Source organism: Bison bison, unplaced genomic scaffold (assembly GCF_000754665.1).
Source record: "Bison bison bison isolate TAMUID 2011002044 unplaced genomic scaffold, Bison_UMD1.0 scf7180017864329, whole genome shotgun sequence".
NCBI classification, from domain to species: domain Eukaryota; kingdom Metazoa; phylum Chordata; class Mammalia; order Artiodactyla; family Bovidae; genus Bison; species Bison bison.
Window position 1 is genome coordinate 3,626,970 of NW_011494901.1, and position 18,450 is coordinate 3,645,419.

General features: G+C 40.9%; 1 long non-coding RNA gene across 2 annotated transcripts; it reads left to right on the forward strand.

Annotated features, from left to right (window-relative positions):
* Nucleotides 1–3,783: 3,783 nt before the first annotated feature.
* Nucleotides 3,784–10,750, forward strand: LOC104998411. Of its 2 annotated transcripts, XR_826457.1 has the most exons (4): nt 3,784–3,825; nt 5,170–5,314; nt 7,351–7,471; nt 10,716–10,750. It is a non-coding gene; the product is annotated as an uncharacterized LOC104998411 (long non-coding RNA). The 2 variants fall into 2 exon arrangements; XR_826456.1 differs by lacking the exon at nt 10,716–10,750 and having other exon boundaries at nt 7,351–8,119.
* The last annotated feature ends 7,700 nt before the right edge of the window (nt 10,751–18,450 follow it).

Sequence of the window (18,450 nt, forward strand, 5' to 3'; positions counted from 1 at the left end):
ACAGCTTCATGACCCAGATAATCACGATGGGGTGATCACTCACCTAGAGCCAGACATCCTGGAATGTGAAGTCAAGTGGGCCCTAGGAAGCATCACTACGAACAAAGCTGGTAGAGGTAATGGAATCCCAGTTGAGCTATTTCAAATCCTAAAAGATGATGCTGTGAAAATGCTGCACTCAATATCCCAGCAAATTTGGAAAACTCAGCAGTGGCCACAGGACTGGGAAGGGTCAGTTTTCATTCCAATCCCAAAGAAAGGCAATGCCAAAGAATGTTCAAACTACCACACAATTGCATTCGTCTCACACACTAGCAAAGTAATGCTCAAAATTCTCCAAGCCAGGCTTCAACAGTACATGAACCATGAACTCTCAGATGTTCAAGCTGGATTTAGAAAAGTCAGAGAAACCAGAGATCAAATTGCCAACATCTGTTGGATCATAGAAAAAGCACAAGATTCCAGAAAAATATCTGCTTTATTGACTACACCAAAGCCTTTGACTGTGTGGATAAGAACAAACTATGGAAAATTCTTAAAGAGATGGGAATACTAGACCACCTGACCTGCCTCCTGAGAAATCTATATGCAGGTCAAGAAGCAACAGTTAGTTAGAACTGGACATGGAACAACTGACGGGTCCAAATCAGGAAAGGAGTACGTCAAGGCTGTATATTGTCACCCTGATTTAACTTATATGTAGAGTACATTATGCAAAATGCCGGGCTGGATGAAGCACAAGCTGGAATCAAGATTGCCAGGAGAAATATCAATAACCTCAGATGTGCAGATGACACCACCCTAATGGCAGAAAGTGAAGAACTAAAGAGCCTCTTGATGAAGGTGATGGAGGAGAGTGAAAAAGTTGGCTTAAAGCTCAACATTTAGAAAACTAAGATCATGGCATCTGATCCCACCACTTTCATGGCAAATAGATGGGGAAAGAATGGAAACAGTGACAGACTTTATTTTGGGGGGCTCCAAAATCACAGCAGATGGTGACTGCAGACATGAAATTAAAAGACGCTTGCTCCTTGGAAGAGGAAGCAACCTAGATAGCCTAGACAGCATGACCAACCTAGACAGCATATTAAAAAGCAGAGGCATTACTTTGCCAACAAAGTCCGTCCAGTCAATGCTATGTTTTTTCCAGTAATCATGTATGGATGGGAGAGTTGGACAGTAAAGAAAGCTGAGCACCAAAAAATTGATGCTTTAGAACTGTGGTGTTGGAGAAGACTCTTGAGAGTCCCTTGGACTGCAAGGCGATTCAATCAGTCCATCCTAAAAAAAAATCAGTCCTGCATATTCATTGGAAGGACAGATGCTGAAGCTGAAACTCCAATCCATTGGCCACCTGATGTGAAGAACTGACTCATTTTAAAAGATCCTGATGTTGGGAATGATTGAAGGCGGGAGGAGAAGGGGATGACAGAAGATGAGATGGTTGGATGGCATCACCGACTCGATGGACATGAGTTTGAGTAAGCTCTGGGAGTTGGTAATGGACAGGGAAGCCTGGCATGCTGCGGTTCATGGTGTGGTAAAGAGTCAGACATGACTAAGAGACTGAACTGAACTGTACCCTCTCTTGGGAAGAATATGTAAGAAACTGGTAACTATGATTGCCTTTAAACATAATCTTAGCTGAAAGGCCAAGAATCAATCATGACTGCTATTAAAGAGGGAAACTAAGTAAGATGAATAAAGAGGAGACTGACTTCTGAACCTTTTGAATTTTGTCCCATCCATGTGAATGCACCATTTAAAAATAAACTTAAACATTAAAGGGGAACAAAAGAATCAGAATCATTTTACCAAGATGTTTAAAAATGGAGGGATAAGGTAGCAAACAAAGGTACTGAAATGTATTGGATGTCACCACCAAAGATACTAGTAAGTGTATACTTGAAACAAAACAAAAATGAAATGTCTTCCTGTTGCCTTTTTTACTTCAGAGATTATTTGACAAGTCTGTTGCATGACACTTTATTTCCTTGATTTTATAGAATTGTTCTACTGGCTCTTAGCAATAATATTCCATGGAGAAGTCTGAATATTATATTAGAATATAGTCTGAAGCTGGCCAAAATTGTTTTTTCCCTTTTTACATTATTTTTTCAACCTGTCTGTCCAAAGGGTTTTCTTTGAAGTCAAATAAATTTATCACAACATAACTTGTTATAGATGTTCCACATTCACTTTTTCTGTGCCCCTGTTAGGATACGCTAAACTATTATGATAGATCCCTAATGAAATGGTCTTAACAAAATAGAAGTTCATTTCTTCCTAAGGTAACAGAATACAACCAGTATTCCAGGTTTCAGGACAATTTTTTTCCAGTAGTCATGTACGGATGTGAGAGTTGGACTATAAAGAAAGCTGAGCCCCGAAGAATTGATGGTTTTGAACTGTGGTGTTGGAGAAGACTCTTGAGAGTCCCTTGGACTGCAAGGAGATCCAACCAGTCCATCCTAAAGGAAATCAGTCCTGAGTGTTCATTGGAAGGACAGATGTTGAAGCTGAAACTCCAATACTTTGGCCACCTGATACGAAGAGCTGACTCATTTGAAAAGACCCTGATGCTGGGAAAGATTAATGGCAGGAGGAGAAGGGGACAACAGAGGATGAGATGGTTGGATGGCATCACCGACCCGATGGATGTGAGTTTGAGTAAGCTCTGGGAGTTGGTGATGGACAGGGAGGCCTGGCATGCTGCAGTTCATGGAGTCACAGAGAGTCAGACACGACTATGCAACTGAACTGAACTTCACACTGTGATTCGGAGACTTGAGCCATATGCCCAGCTCTTTAGAAAAGTGGAAGAACCTATTTTGCCAATGATATGATGTATTTCTTCAATGAGTTGGTACAAAGTTTTTTATTTCCGGAATATTCTTTAGAATTACATCTTAAATATTTCTTAATGTTTACTTGAATGATATCTAAACATCTTATTTAGTGTTTAGACTGAAAGACACTAGTCATGCATAAATAGATTTTTCTTTCTTTGTCTGATCCTGTTAAAACATATTTTTTTCATTTTGTTCTGTTTTTTTTAATCCTATCCTCTGTGTTCCTACCTCACTGTGTTTCCAGAAATGCTTATTTTCCTTTGTGCTGCTTCTGGTGTCATGCTTACACCTGAAATTTTTAAGTAGTTATTTAAAAATATTGTGTGTATACTCCGTATTGTACAATATATCCTTGTAGTGACAACTGAAATTTTTGTTTTCCTTTCATTTCTCCTAGGGCCCTACCGTCTCGTGTTTCATCTATGTGGAAAAAAATATATCTTCATGTTTTTATCTTATCTTCCCTGAATGCTCATATTTCTGCTTTGTGCTCTTATTTTATCCAAATGAATTTTATTGAAATAAAATTTTAAAACTTATTTCATGGCAGTTTGCTTGGTCTCAAATTTTTCCTGCTCCCTGGTAAAAATTCTTCATCTGACATTTGCTTTGCCTGGTTTCTTCCACCTCATTCTTTCTCATATCTTTTCATAGTTCCTGGAGTAGCTTTTTAAAAAAAAATTCATTTATTAAATTTTAAATAAGGTTGCTGCTAAGTCGCTTCGGTCGTGTCCGACTCTGTGCGACCCCATAGACGGCAGCCCATCAGGCTCCCCCATCCCTGGGATTCTCCAGGCAAGAACACTGGAGTGGGTTGCCATTTCCTTCTCTAATGCATGAAAGTGAAAAGTGAAAGTGAAGTCGCTCAGTTGTGTCTGACTCTTCATGACCCCATGGACTGCAGCCTACCAGGCTCCTCCATCCATGGGATTTTCCAGGCAAGAGGTGCCATTGCCTTCTCTGAAATAAGGTAAGTTTTCCCCAGACTATCTATTTACTGGAGTTTTGTGTGAAAGAGGCCAGAATTATTCAAGATCAGTAGAAACTGTCCTCATAATACAGGGTATGTGTGTGAGTCAGTTCCTTTAGGTTTTGCTTCTCCACAGCCTACTTGAGGTCAGTAACAAAGGGATGTCACAATACATCTTTCTCCTTTACTCTCCTCCCTCAGCAACAGACTGCTTCCTGAAAAATATGATGAGTCCTGAAAAATATGATTAGCAAGAAATCAGCTATTTCTAGCTCAAATCTACTTCCTCAGCTTTTTCTTGGTACCAAACTGAGCCCAAAGAGGTTCTCCCCACCGGAACCTCATTTCATTTTTGCAAATGAGTGCTTATTGATTTTCAGCTTAAGCTCTGCACACTAGAGTCACGGACTCTGCTGCCTTTTCCCACATCTTCAGCTCCTGGCTTCCATGCTTCTCTGGATCTCTGTGTGACCCTTGCCACTTTCGGCGATCCTTCCTGTTTTAGTTTCAGACACCATCTCATTTCATTAGATATGGGGTTGGCATCACTGTTTCTCACTTTCCTGTTATAATTTTCCTGTTATTTATAGGTGTTTTCTAAAAGAAGAGGAAGGAAAACCCAACTTTCTTCATATTAATACTCAGACACCTCTAGAAAATAATTTTGCATTAATTCTGCTGCTGCTACTGCTAAGTCGCTTCAGTCGTGTCCAACTCCTAGCGACCCCATGGACTGCAACCCACCAGGCCCCTCCGTCCATGGGACTTTTCAGGCAACAGTACTGGAGTGGGATGTCATTGCCTTCTCCGTGCATTAATTCTGCTTGGTATTTAATAAGCCCGTTCAGTGCAAGTCCCTCTTGAGTTCTGGCATATGTTCTTTTCTTATTCCTTTGGTACTTTCCTCTTGTTTATTCTCACAGTTCTATACCTACAATTTTAGTTATACCTACCCTCCATGTCTGTTAACGTTACTTTTCTTTCTTTCTTTTTTCCTCCCTATTTCTTCATTTCTTTCTGTCTTTTGGGGCATATCATAGTCAAAGAATCTTTCAACTCAGTTTTCTAACTCTTTAATTGCATATTCAAACCAACTTTTAGGTCTAGCAATTATATTTTAAAATTTCCATAAATTCTGATTGTGTTTCCTGGGAAGTATCTCTTTTTTTAAATGTAATATACTTTCAAGTAACTCTGAGGATACTGACTATTTCTAATCTGTTTCCATTAACTCTGTGTTTTTTAGCATGAGCTAGTTCTGTACATTGAATTTGGTGCTCTCTTTCATGTTGTTGATTCCTCTCAAATGTTTATTAGTTCTTAGTTGCCTGTTCCTATTTGTAGGTGCAACTCTAGACTAAATTTTATCCATAGTTGGAATGCATTTCCTCACGTCAAATGAAAACTCCTGTTTACTTCGCAGTGAATGCATGTGTTCATTAGAGAAATCTGCCTCGTGGGATTGTGGAAGGACAGGGTGATTGTGAAGGTAAACTTCTCTTTTTAGTTTTGGTTCCCTGACCCTCTGGGCAGTGTCCTTTTCCTCCAATCTTAGCTTACTCTGGAGCAGTGGTATGCTGGTAAATGTTTAACAACTAGCTCTAGGGTGGAGGGAAGGAAGCCTTGATTTGCAGCATTTGCTGATTTTCATGGTATAAATTCTCCTACTCTGGCCAGTTTCAAGCTGGCAATGTAACAGTACTGAATGGGAATTGGGAAGAGATGAGCACAGACTCCCAAGAGCCTGTCTTCAGAACACCACTACTCTGGGTCTGCTGTGGTAAATAACTACTTCAGAAAACTGTACCGGTGACTCTCATCTGAGCCCATACAATTACAGCCAGCTGCTGTGGGAGCAACTCCAGGAGTTGATGAGTTGGTAGAGTCTAGGGGTATGGGCTTTCCAGGCAGGGTATTGGTAAAGAATCCATCAGCCAGTGCATAAGACACAAGAGACACGAGTTTAATCCCTGGGTTGGGAAGATTTCCTGGAGTAGGAAATGGCAACCCACTCCAGTCGTCTTGCCTGGAAAATTCCATGGACAGAAGGGCATTAAGGGCTACAGGCCATGGGACCACAAAGAATTGGACGTGACTGAGCAACTGAGCAGAAGTAGAAGCAGAGCCGGGGTATGGCTCGATTGTTTTTCGCTTTTGTTAACTGCTCAAGTGCCCTGGTCCAGGTAAGGGCTTTAGTTTCTTCTGCTCTGCCAGATTTTTCTGTCAATCAGTCTCGTTTCTTTTTGAAAATTTCTTACTGTATTGGTCTGCTGGAAGCACCCTTTCTGGTTTTCCTGTACTGCTTTGAATTTATTTTTCTATTTCTTGGCCATATGAATGAGAACAGAGGAGAGGCAAAGCAGAAGTCCTTCTATTTGATGCCTTAACTTTTCGTTAGAAGTCACTTCCATTTATATCTCGGAGGCTGATGCTATGACCAGTGGTTTTCCTGCAAGCTCACTGTCCTGAAGGATGACTGACTAACCAGGCCACTGGCTCACAGAAGTTTCTGGGGGCAATTTGGCTTACTGACTGAAGCTGTCTGCCTTTCCACTGGGCTCCAATTGAGGAAAACCCTGCAAGGAGATCCAACCAGTCCATTCTGAAGGAGATCAGCCCTGGGTGTTCTTTGGAAGGAATGATGCTAAAGCTGAAACTCCAGTACTTTGGCCACCTCATGCAAAGAGTTGACTCATTGGAAAAGACTCTGATGCTGGGAGGGATTGGGGGCAGGAGGAGAAGGGGACGACAGAGGATGAGATGGCTGGATGGTATCATTGACTCGATGGACGTGAGTTCGAGTGAACTCCGGGAATTGGTGATGGACAGGGAGGCCTGTCGTGCTGCAGTCCATGGGGTTGCAAAGAGTCAGACATGACTGAGCAACTGAACTGAACTGAACTGAATTGCTCTGTTCATGGAGACCACTCATAATGGCCAGAGAGGAGTGACCCAGGAGGTGCTCTGTCTCTGAGGTGAATAGCTAGTGGCCTGGGGTCAAAGGTGTCTTCCACCCTCAGGTGGCCAGAAGCAGAAGGATGCAGGTCAAATGACTAGGCTGCCCAGATTTGTTCAGAGATGCTCAGCTCTAGATCTCTTTATTTATTCATTGGCTGTGCTGAGTCTTTGTTGCGATGGGCGGGCTCAGTAGTTAAAGCGTGAAGACTTAGTTTCTCTGTGGCATGTGGGATCTTAGTTCCCTGAGCAGGGATTGAACCCACGTCCCCTGCATTGGAAGGTAAATTCTTAACCACTGGAGCACCAGCGAAATCCCGGCCCTAGATCTCTTTCATGTGACTCCTTGGTTGATGGCACTTGGACCCCAACACTTGGAAGGCCCTCTCTGGCCAGAAGCAACTTTTACTTCACCCTGGAAATATGAGCAGGTAGGCACGGAGCTGAGTCCCTGGGGTGGAATCCTCTGTAGGCTAGCTATGTGTCAGGTACTGTATGAGGCCTCTACACGAGTTAATTCCTTTAACTTTAATGACAGTTTTCTAAAATATGTATTATTATTATCCTCAGTTTACAGATGAAGAAACCAAGACACAGAGAGGTCACATGGTCAGGAAGTGGTGGAGGAAAGATTTAAATCCAAGAAGTCTTATGACAATTGTCATGAGTCAGCAGAGGGGGTGGCTGCCAGGTAGGTGTGTAAATAGGTATACAATGGCTTCCTCTCCAACGGCAAATTCCCACAGCTCTGTGAAACAATCAGGTCCTTCCCAGGTGGGCAGGGTCGTCTGTGGGTTCAATAACCTATGTCACATCAAAGAGTCAAGTTGACAGCAAACTCATGTCCTTGTGATTGAATGTATTTCACAAAAATGGGCAAAACAATATTTTTCATCCCACATATTCTTCTAACAATGTGACTCTGACACCCTTCTCTGTGAGAGGTGGTGTCTGTTTCCTCCACTTGAATCTATGCAAGATTGTGACTACAATGAAAATAATATATGACTTTTGAGGCGAGGTCGTAAAAAGCTGTACCACATCTATCTGGTTCTCCTGGGACACTCGATCTTGACCCCTAAGCACCATGCTGTGCAGAAGCCTGTGGGCCACGGGAGCGATCCAGATAGCCAGGAATGAGGCCCAAAGAATACATTCCCATCTGGCTTCCAGCCAACAGCTAGAACCAACTCCCCAACCATTTGAATGACACATCTTGAAAGTGGGTCCTCCCATTTCCAGGAAGCCACCCCAGCCAGTGAAATGCAGAGTGGAGATGGCAGTTTCCTTCTAAGCCCTGCCCTAATTGCAGAGTCACGTGCAAAGCATTGTTATTGTTTTTAGCCAGTGAGTGTTGAAGAGATTGGTTTGTTATGCAGTAATAGATATTACTACATGTCTGAATAGTACTTGCTTGTCTCCATAAAATCCAAAGCTTCAGTCTCATAGGTGGGACTTACCCTGAAGGCTCTGGTGGTGATCACATTTCCCCCACAACTTCTTCCACACTGTTGAGTTGTTTCAGGGGAGGGAGAATACATAGAGTAGGTTTATAACCTTCCCCCGATTTCATTTTTTACTTTAACATTTTTAATCTCTTTAGAATATGTTTTAGTTTAAGGCATGATACAGGGATCTAACAATTTTTTAAGTTATAACACAACTGTTTATTATATTTTCCATCATTTCATTATTGATTTAAAGCAGCACTTTTAATCATGATTTGAGACCCTAAAGTCAATATTATCAAGGCAAAGGTGAGCAAGAAATAAACCTGCTGGAAAGAAGGGGATAGCAAGGAACCTTGTGGATTTTGGCCTATACACTCAATGAAGAGGGCAAGTGTCTGCTAAAAATTCATTACCACAAGCTAGCACTTACATGATTTCGTAGCCTAAATTCACACTATATTAAAAAAAAAAACAAAACTGAAGCAGAGAACTTACTTCAGTGTCCCTGGGTTACTTACATGCCAAGTAAGTAGCACAGGCAAACTAAAATCCTCTCTGGAGGACAATAATTTCGGTCCATGTCAACCCATGCCTCAAGAATTTCTACAAATGAAATTCCAAGGAATCTGAAAGCTAATTTAAAAATCACAAAATACAAGGGAACCAGGTACCACAAGTGAAAGAGATACAGAGGTACCAGAATCAGACACACAACAAATTCAGATAATGAAATCACCAGACACAGTATGAATAACTAAGCTAAGTGTATTTAAGGAATAAAAAGAGAGATTGAAAATAATAAGCAAGGAATTAGAGACTATATAAAATGACCAAATCTGAAAAAGAATCATCTAGAGCGTCTAGTTTATTTTAGTAAAATAATTAAAACTTAAAACAGTGGAGAAATTAATGGCAGATCAGTCAGAACTAAAGAAGAATTAGTGACTTGGAAGATAGTGAGAAAGAAAAGAGTCTCTGAGGACAGTTAGGAAGAAATAAAAAAAATAGCTAAAGGATGAAAGATAAAAGTGAATTCTAACAAACATTTATGGTTCCAGAAGTAGATAAGAGATTAGATTAGTAGGTAAGAAAAAAGAAGATTTACAAAAAGATTGTTTAAAAAGAGAATCATAAAAATCACTAGTTTTAAAAAATAATTTTATTTATGTATTATTTGTGGCTGTGCTGAGTCTTTGCTGCTGTGGGCTTTTCTCCAGCTGTGGAGAGCGGGGGCTACTCTTCACTGTGATGCATGGGCTTCTCCTGGTGGTGGCTTCTCTTGTTGGGGAGCAGGGGCCCTAAGGCACATGGGCTTCAGTAAAGTAATTTCATGGGCACATGGGCTTCAGTAAAGTAATTTCATGGGCACATGGGCTCAATAGTTGTGACTCCCAGGTTCTAGGGGCTTCCCAGGTGGCGCTAGTAGTAAAGAACCTGCCTGTCAATGCAGGAGACATAAGAGACATGGGTTCGATCCCCAGATTGGGAAGATCCCCTGGAGGAGGTAATGGCAACCCACTCCAGTATTCTTGCCTGGAGAATTCCATGGACAGAGGAGCCTGGTGGGTTACCATCCATGGGGTTGCAGAGTCAGACATGACTGAAGTGACTTAACACATATATCCAGGTTCTAGAGCATAGTCTTCATAGTTATGGCACATGGGCTTTGTTGCTCCATGGCATGTGGGATCTTCATGGACCGGGGATCAAAGCCATGTTTCCTGCATTGGCAAGCAGATTTTTTTTTACCATTGAGCCACCAGGGAAGCCCCTAAAAAGTATTAATAGACATAAATCTTCAAACTTAGCAAGTCTGTTGTATCTCAAGTAAGATTAAAAATATTTCCACATTCAGATGCATCATGGTGAAATACATACCAAAGACTAAAAAAAAAATTTTTTTTAAACAAAAAAAAGCATCTAAGATGAACACTGATTTCCCAATAGCAACAATATAAGGCTCAAGAGAGGGAAATAATATCGTCCATGTGCTGAGTGAAAATAAATGTCAACCTAGAATTATCTACCCAGCCAAAATGCTCTCAAGAAAGGAAACAAAAATTAGGAAAAATTTTAAGATAAGTGAAAATATATTTTACTTCAACAGACCCTTTCCAAAGGAAATTCTAAAGTCTATACTCATATAAAGCAGAAATAGATGTTTTTCTGGAACTCTCTTGCTTTTTCGATGGTCCAGCAGATGTTGGCAATTTGATCTCTGGTTCCTTGGCCTTTTCTAAAACCAGCTTGAGCATCTGGAAGTTCACAGTTCACATATTGCTGAAGCCTGGCTTGGAGAATTTTGAGCATTACTTTACTAGCGTGTGAGATGAGTGCAATTGTGCGGTAGTTTGAGCATTCTTTGGCATTACCTTTCTTTGGGATTGGAATGAAAATTGACCTTTTCCAGTCCTGTGGCCACTGCTGAGTTCTCCAAATTTGCTGGCATATTGAGTGCAGCACTTTCACAGCATCATCTTTCAGGATTTGAAAGAGCTCAACTGGGATTCCATCACCTCCACGAGCTTTGTTTATAGTGATGCTTCCTAAGGCCCACCTGACTTCACATTCCAGGATGTCTGGCTCTAGGTAAGTGTGAGTGATCACACCTTTGTGATTATCTGGGTTGTGAAGATCTTTTCTGTATAGTTCTTCTGTGTATTCTTGCCACCTCTTCTTAATATCTTCTGCTTCTGTTAGGTCCATACCATTTCTGTCCTTTATTGAGCCCATCTTTGCATGGAATGTTCCCTTGGTATCTCTAATTTTCTTGAAGAGATCTCTAGTCTTTCCCATTCTATTGTTTTCCTCTATTTCTTTGCATTTATCGCTGAGGAAGGCTTTCTTATCTCTCCTTGCTATTCTTTAGAACTCTGCATTCAAATGGGTATATCTTTCCTTCTTTGCTTTTCACTTCTCTTCTTTTCACAGCTATTTGTAAGGCCTCCTCAGAGAGCCATTTTGCTTTTTTGCATTTCTTTTTCTTGCAGATCGTCTTGCTCCCTGTCTCCTGTACAATGTCATGAACCTCTGTCCATAGTTCTTCAGGCACTCTGTCTATCAGATATAGTCCCTTAAATCTATTTCTCACTTCCAGTGTGTAGTCATAAGGGATTTGATTTACGTCATACCTGAATGGTCTAGTGGTTTTCCCCACTTTCTTCAATTTAAGTCTGAATTCGGCAATAAGGAGTTCATGATCTGAGCCACAGTCCACTCCTGGTGTTGTTTTTGCTGACTGTATAGAGTTCTCCATCTTTGGCTGCAAAGGATATACAGGTCAGGAAGCAACATTTAGAACTGGACATGGAAAAACAGACTGGTTCCAAATAGGAAAAGGAGTATGTCAAGGCTGTATATTGTCACCCTGCTTATTTAACTTATATGCAGAGTACATCATGAGAAACGCTGGGCTGGAATAAGCACAAGCTGGAATCGAGATTGCCGGGAGAAATATCAATAACCTCAGATATGCAGATGATACCACCCTTATGGCAGAAAGTGAAGAAGAACTAAAGAGCCTCTTAATGAAAGTGAAAGAGGAGAGTGAAAAAGTTGGTTTAAAGCTCAACATTCAGAAAACTAAGATCATGGCATCTGTTCCCATCACTTCATGGCAAATAGATGGGGAAACAGTGGAAACAGTGGCTGACTTTATTTTTCTGGGCTCCAAAATCACTGCGGATGGTGATTACAGCCATGAAATTAAAAGACGCTTGCTCCTTGGAAGGGAAGTTATGACCAACCTAGGAAATGGCAACCCACTCCAGTACTCTTGCCTAGAAAATTCCATGGATGGAGGAGCCTGGTGGGCTACAGTCCATGGGGTCACAAAGAGTTGGACATGACTGAGCGACTCCATGACTTCACGAGACAGCATATTAAAAAGCAGAGACATTACTTGGCCAACAAAGGTCCGTCTAGTCAAGGCTATGGTTTTTCCAGTGGTCATGTAGATGTGAGAGTTGGACTATAAAGAAAGCTGAGCCCCAAAGAATGGATGGTTTTGAACTGTGGTGTTGGAGAAGACTCTTGAGAGTCCCTTGGACTGCAAGGAGATCCAACCAGTCCATCTTAAAGGAGATCAGTCCTGGGTGTTCATTGGAAGGACGGATGTTGAAGCTGAAATTCCAATCCTTTGGCCACCTGATGCGGAGAGCTGACTCATTTGAAAAGACCCTTATGCACGGAAAGATTGAGGGCAGGAGAAGGGGACGACAGAGGATGAGATGGTTGGATGGCATGTCCAGCACAATGGACATGGGTTTGGATGGGCTCTGGGAGTTGGTGATGGACAGGGAGGCCTGGCATGCTGCGGTTCATGGGGTTGCAAAGAGTCAGACATGACTGAGCAACTGAACTGAATTGATACTCATATAATGACTTTAGACAAAAATGTGACATACAAATTGAAATGATAAAGGAAGATTACAAAAGGATAATATAATATATGGACAAATCTAAAAAAAGTCAAATATATAAAATAAATATAATGTATACTTTATGGAGAAAAAAGAAGAGAAATAAAATATTATTCAATAATGGCACCTAAGTGGGAGAGGGTAGTAATCAGAGTTAAAGCATTCTAGGGTCTAGGGAATGTTCCAAACGAAGGGAAAGGATACTGATTAACTTAAATATCATTGAATGACATTAGGTATGTGGGTAAAATAGGTGAAGTTACCATAAAATACTAAAATGAAAGGATTGTTGTTACTGTTTAGTTGCTAAGTTATGTCTGACTCTTTCTGATCCCATGGACTGTAGGCCTCCAGGTTCCTCCATCCATGGGATTTCCCAGGCAAGAATACTAGAGTGGGTTGCCATTTCCTTCTCCATTTCCTTCTCCAGAAAGATCCAGGGGATCTTTCTGACCCAGGGATTGAACCCACATCTCCTTCATTGGCAGGCAGATTCTTTACCACTGAGCCACTTGGAAAGCCAAAATTGAAGGATATAACTGTCAGATTAATAGAGAAAAATGGATTAAAGAAAGAAGAAAAAGTTCCAAAACAAAAAAGAGGTCAAGGAAAAAGAAAAGAAAGAGAACACTGTGGGACAGATAGAAAGTAGATGAACCCATATATAACTCTTTTGAGTCACACTGGATTTTAAAGACAAATTCCACTAGGGGGACTTCCCTGTGGTCTAGTGGTTTAGAATCTGCCTTCCAAGGCAGGGGACACAAGGTCAGTCCCTGTCCTGGGAACTAAGATCCCACACGCTTCAGGGGCAACTAAACCCACACACGGCAATGAAGAACCCAAGTGCCACGACTAAGACCCAGCACAGCAAAAAATTTAAAAAGTTAAAAAACAAAAGGAAATCCAATTATACTTTCCAACTGTAATTTTTACATGACACACGTAAAAATAAGGAAAGCCAGAAAAAAATGATGGAAAATACATATCAGGCAATATAAACCAAAAGAAAGTTATTGTTATTAATATATTCATTTCAAATTACTTAATAATTTATTGCAATGATAAAAATTCAATTCCCCTGAGATGCAGTCACCACTCATACTTTATATATCTAACAACTTATCTTCAAAGTATATAAATCAAATTTTGACAGAGCTACAAAGGGAAATAGGAAAATTCACAGTCCATAATGAGAGATTTTAGTATACTTCTCTCAGAAATTTGTAGATCAAGTAGTAGGCTCCGTGGATCCATGAACTTACCTGGAGTTACTTTCCAACCCTCTGAGTTGGATTAAACATACTTGAGAGGAGTTAAAGAAGATCCAGTTGGCTTCCCAAGTGGCACAGCGGTAGAGAATCCACCTGCAACGCAGGAGACACAAGAGTCTCTGGTTCCGTCCCTGGGTTGGGAAGATCCCCCGGAGAAGGAAATGGCAACCCATTCCAGTATTCTTGCGTGGAAAATTCCATGGACAGAGGAACCTGGCAGGCTACAGTCCATAGGGTCACAAAGAGCTGGCCATGGCTGAGCACACACACGCAACAGAACAACACAAAGAAGACCCAGTCGATTGTCTGAATGCCCAGATTATTGCTTCCTGCTCTACTTTGCAACAGTTCTACCCCCTGATGATTATCAGGGCCAATCACCCCTACCAGTAAATAAGTCCCTTTTTAACCTGCGGGCTTACTGGCATAAAAAGCCTAACATGACTCGGTAGCCATAGCAGCTTTTAAGTTTAGTGAGATTCCTCCTGTGGACCCTTTAGAAGCATCTCCCTCTGGGAAACAAGGTCTCTCGATCGTAGTCAAGAGCCTGAGACTGTGGGAGCAGGAAGCACAGTTCCCAAGTGTGTCCCTGGGCGTGACAGTGTGTGGGGCTGCCTCTATGGGTTCTGCTGGGGCACCCATTTTGGCAAATGCTGAATGGGGCATTGCCCATCAGCCAAGGGCAACGGTCAGGAGAAGAAGGTGCCTGTGGATTTTCTCAGCCTATCTTTCATCAGCTGGGGCTTCACTGACTGGCTTTGCAAAGAGCATCTTGGCGGGCACCAACAGAGTCTGCTATATCCACCTACTGCTCAGGAGAGCTTTAGGAAAGAAGGTTTAATTCACCTCACCCGCTTAAGTACTGCAACATGCTGAGGGGCTGGCCGGCTAAGAGTAAGAGAACATGGAATGAACAGCGGAGGAAGGATGTTACACATATCAACTAGTGTTCTAACTAGTTGAAGAAGAAGAAAAAAGGACGATAGCAGCCACCCCTGGTCTCTTACTTCACCTCTTATTATCATATTGTGCATAGTTACAAATTTTCCTTCCCTTCATTCCCTTTCTGCTGCTAATTAATACAAATCAGTTGTAGATAATTTAAAATTTTAGTTCCTAAGATAGTGGGTTGACCAAAAAGTTTGTTTGGGTTTTTCTATACAATCTTATTGGCCAAGCCAATATGAGCTATCAAAAGTTCACATGATAGCAGAAAGTTTTAAAAAATACGTTTGGAAATTCAATTAGGTGTTTTGTTTGCTCTAATTCTTTAAGCCCATCTCTGAAGCAAATAAATGCTTGCTGAGGTTCTAAAGCCTATGGGTGGGGAAGGTTAGGAGGTGAGGAAGAGAGAAGAAAAGAAATGGCAAGCCACTCCAGTATTCTTACCTGGGAAATCCCAGACTGGCAGGCTATAGTCTATGGGGTAGCAAAGAGTCAGACACCACTGAGCAGCTAAACCAAAATATTTAATATTACCAAATTTTCATCTGACACATAAAGTCAAAATTTATTAAAATGCATTGATTCATATTGATATAAAAGAATAAATAAATAATGGGAAAGAAAAACCTCTTCCTTAGAATGTCAACTAAAATGTAGAAAAATAGAATAATAAGAATGAAAAATCAATATAATAATAATTGACCCAGGCAAGAATAATCAATAAATGCTAAAACTAGTGGGTGAAAGTTTAATGAGAAACAGGATTTGCATAATCTCAAAGTATAAGCCCACAATATACTTTTAATTGTCAAGGGGAAAATAGTAACTTTAGATTTGAGAAATGTGGTAGACAGGACCATAAGAGGTCAAGGTTGACATCTTTCATAACAGTACAGATTAGCATAATATGTCTCTTAACATCACAGTGCTTCTGCCCAAAATTCATATTTCTGAATCTAACAGAAAGAAAATAATATGAACCTAAATGGAGGGACATGACATGAAAAATTTGGTTTATCATCTTCAAAAATGTCAATGTTATGAAAGACAGTGGCTAGGGGGAGTCTTACCAGGTTGAAAAAGCTAAAGCAATGCCACCTGAATATGATGAATAATAAGGGAATGTTCTTTTGTTATTAGTGATGTTATCAGGATAAACTAGTAAAATTTGAATAATGCAAAGTACATCCAAATTTTGATCATTTTTCTGCGGTCATATAAGAGAATATTTTAGGACAACAGACTAAAGAGGCATCTTCAGCTTATACTCAAATAGTGTAAGGGGGAAAAAAGAGCATTGGTTATCTATTTCTTTGAACGAATTACCCTGAAACTTAGAGACTTGAAAAAACAATAATATTTACCCATTAATGCTTATCCCAGTGAATACCCTATGTTCACACAAAACTCAGTATGTGAAGATGTACGGTAGCTTTAGTCATAATTTCCAGAAATTGGAGATAACCAAGATGCTCTTCAACAAATGAAGGGATAAATATACTGCAGCGTCCCCATAAAGTGGAATACTACTCAGTGAGAATGAACAAGCCATCGATCTGTGCAATATGAACGAATCTTAAAAGCGTTTTGCTAAGTGAAAGAGGTCAGACGCGAAAGGTTATATGCACTATGATTCCACTCCTATGATACTATTGAAAAGGCAAAGCTGTAGGGATGGAAAACAGATTAGTGGCTGCCAGAGCTTGGAAGAAGGGAAAGTGGCTGACTACAATGCAGCCTCATGGGGAAATTTGTTAGGGTGATGGAACCCTACTGTATGGTTTCAGGACAGTGGAGAAACGATTCGTTACATTTGTCAGAATCCATAGAGCTTTCACAGTATGCAGATTTAAAAAACAAACCAGGATGCTGGGGGAGATGAGAATCAAAGTCTGAAATGCAGTTGAGACAAGTGACTCTAATTGTATCATGAGTATGACACAACCTCGCTGAAGGGGTCGCAGAAAAAGGAGCTGACCTAGGTAACTTTGGAAATGATTTTATGACTGAATACTACATGTCAACACTGGACTCTACTAAGCTGTTTCTCTCAGTGGTACAGGCTAGTAATTCCAAAACTACTGTCATGTTTACTAGGATTGAACAAATAAGTAAAGATGTTGAAGATAACTGGAGCCAGGCTTATTACTGTCAGAGAAAGAAGTTATAATAAAGCAAAGCAAGAGTAGGAGGCAGGACTAGACTGGATTCGCGTTGGAGACACTATCAGGATATTCTGACATTACTTTGACGTCAAATTATCATGATGTATCTCCAGTTCCATGATCTTTATATACTGATGTAGAAGTAAACAGGGCTTCCCAGGTGGCTCAGTGGTAAAGAATCCACCTGCCAGACAGGAGATGTGGGTTTTATCCCTGTGTTGGGAATATCCCCTGGAGAAGGAAATGGCAACCACTTCAGTATTCTTGCCTAGAGAATCCCATGGCCAGATGAGCCTGGCAGGCTATAGTCCATGGGGTCGCAAAAGAGCTGGACATGACTTAGCGACTAAACAACAACATAGTAATAAATGCAGATATGTGGTGATAGATGGGTTAGTATACATACATTTTCTTGCTCTGTCCACTGATAAGACGTAGGAACAGTGATACATCAGCAGCAGTTAGCATAACCAGCACCCAGATGTTAGTTTTTAAATGCCATTCTCTAGAAAAAGGAACCAAGACTCCTTAGAAAAATAGCTGATTTTAGGGCTGGGGCAGGAAATACACAGGATGAGTCTGGAACATCACTTATTGCCAGAGAGTAAAAGCTAAAAATTAGAATAGAAAAGAATGGGGACATGTTAAAATTACACAGAACCTAAAAGGGAAAGTGAAAGTGAAGTCGCTCAGTCGTGTCCGACTCTTAGCGACCGCATGGACTGCAGCCTACTAGGCTCCTCCATCCATGGGATTTTCCAGGAAGAGTACTGGAATGGGGTGCCATTGCCTAAAAGGGAAGGAAACCCAAAAAAGAGGGGATATGTATACGCATGCTGCTGCTGCTGCTGCTGCTGCTAAGTCGCTTCAGTCGTGTCCGACTCTGTGCGACCCCATAGACGGCAGCCCACCAGGCTCCCCCGTCCCTGAAATTCTCCAGGCAAGAACCTGGAGTGGGTTGCCATTTCCTTCTCCAATGCATGAAAGTGAGAAGTGAAAGTGAAGTTGCTCAGTCATGTCCGACTCTTAGCGATCCCATGGACTGCAGCCCATCAGGCTCCTCTGTCCATATTTATATATATTCACTTTGTTGTATAGCAAAAGCCAGAACAATGTTGTACAGCAACTATACTCCAATAAACTTTTTTTTTAATGTTTTTTTACTCCAATAAAAAATTTTTTAAAAAGTACCCAGAAACCAACCTACAAGTGTTCCCAATGGTCAAAGCGGAAAGAATTTGAGCAACAAAGTAGAAAAAGTATTAGACTATTATCCAAAGAATAAAAAAAGTCCATGAGTTTGTACTGATGTAAATAATTAGATATATACATACATACCTTAAGGAGAAGGGTCACATCGTCTTTAGAGAGGAATTCCAAATAACATATGTAGGTACGTTCCCTTCTGGAGGTG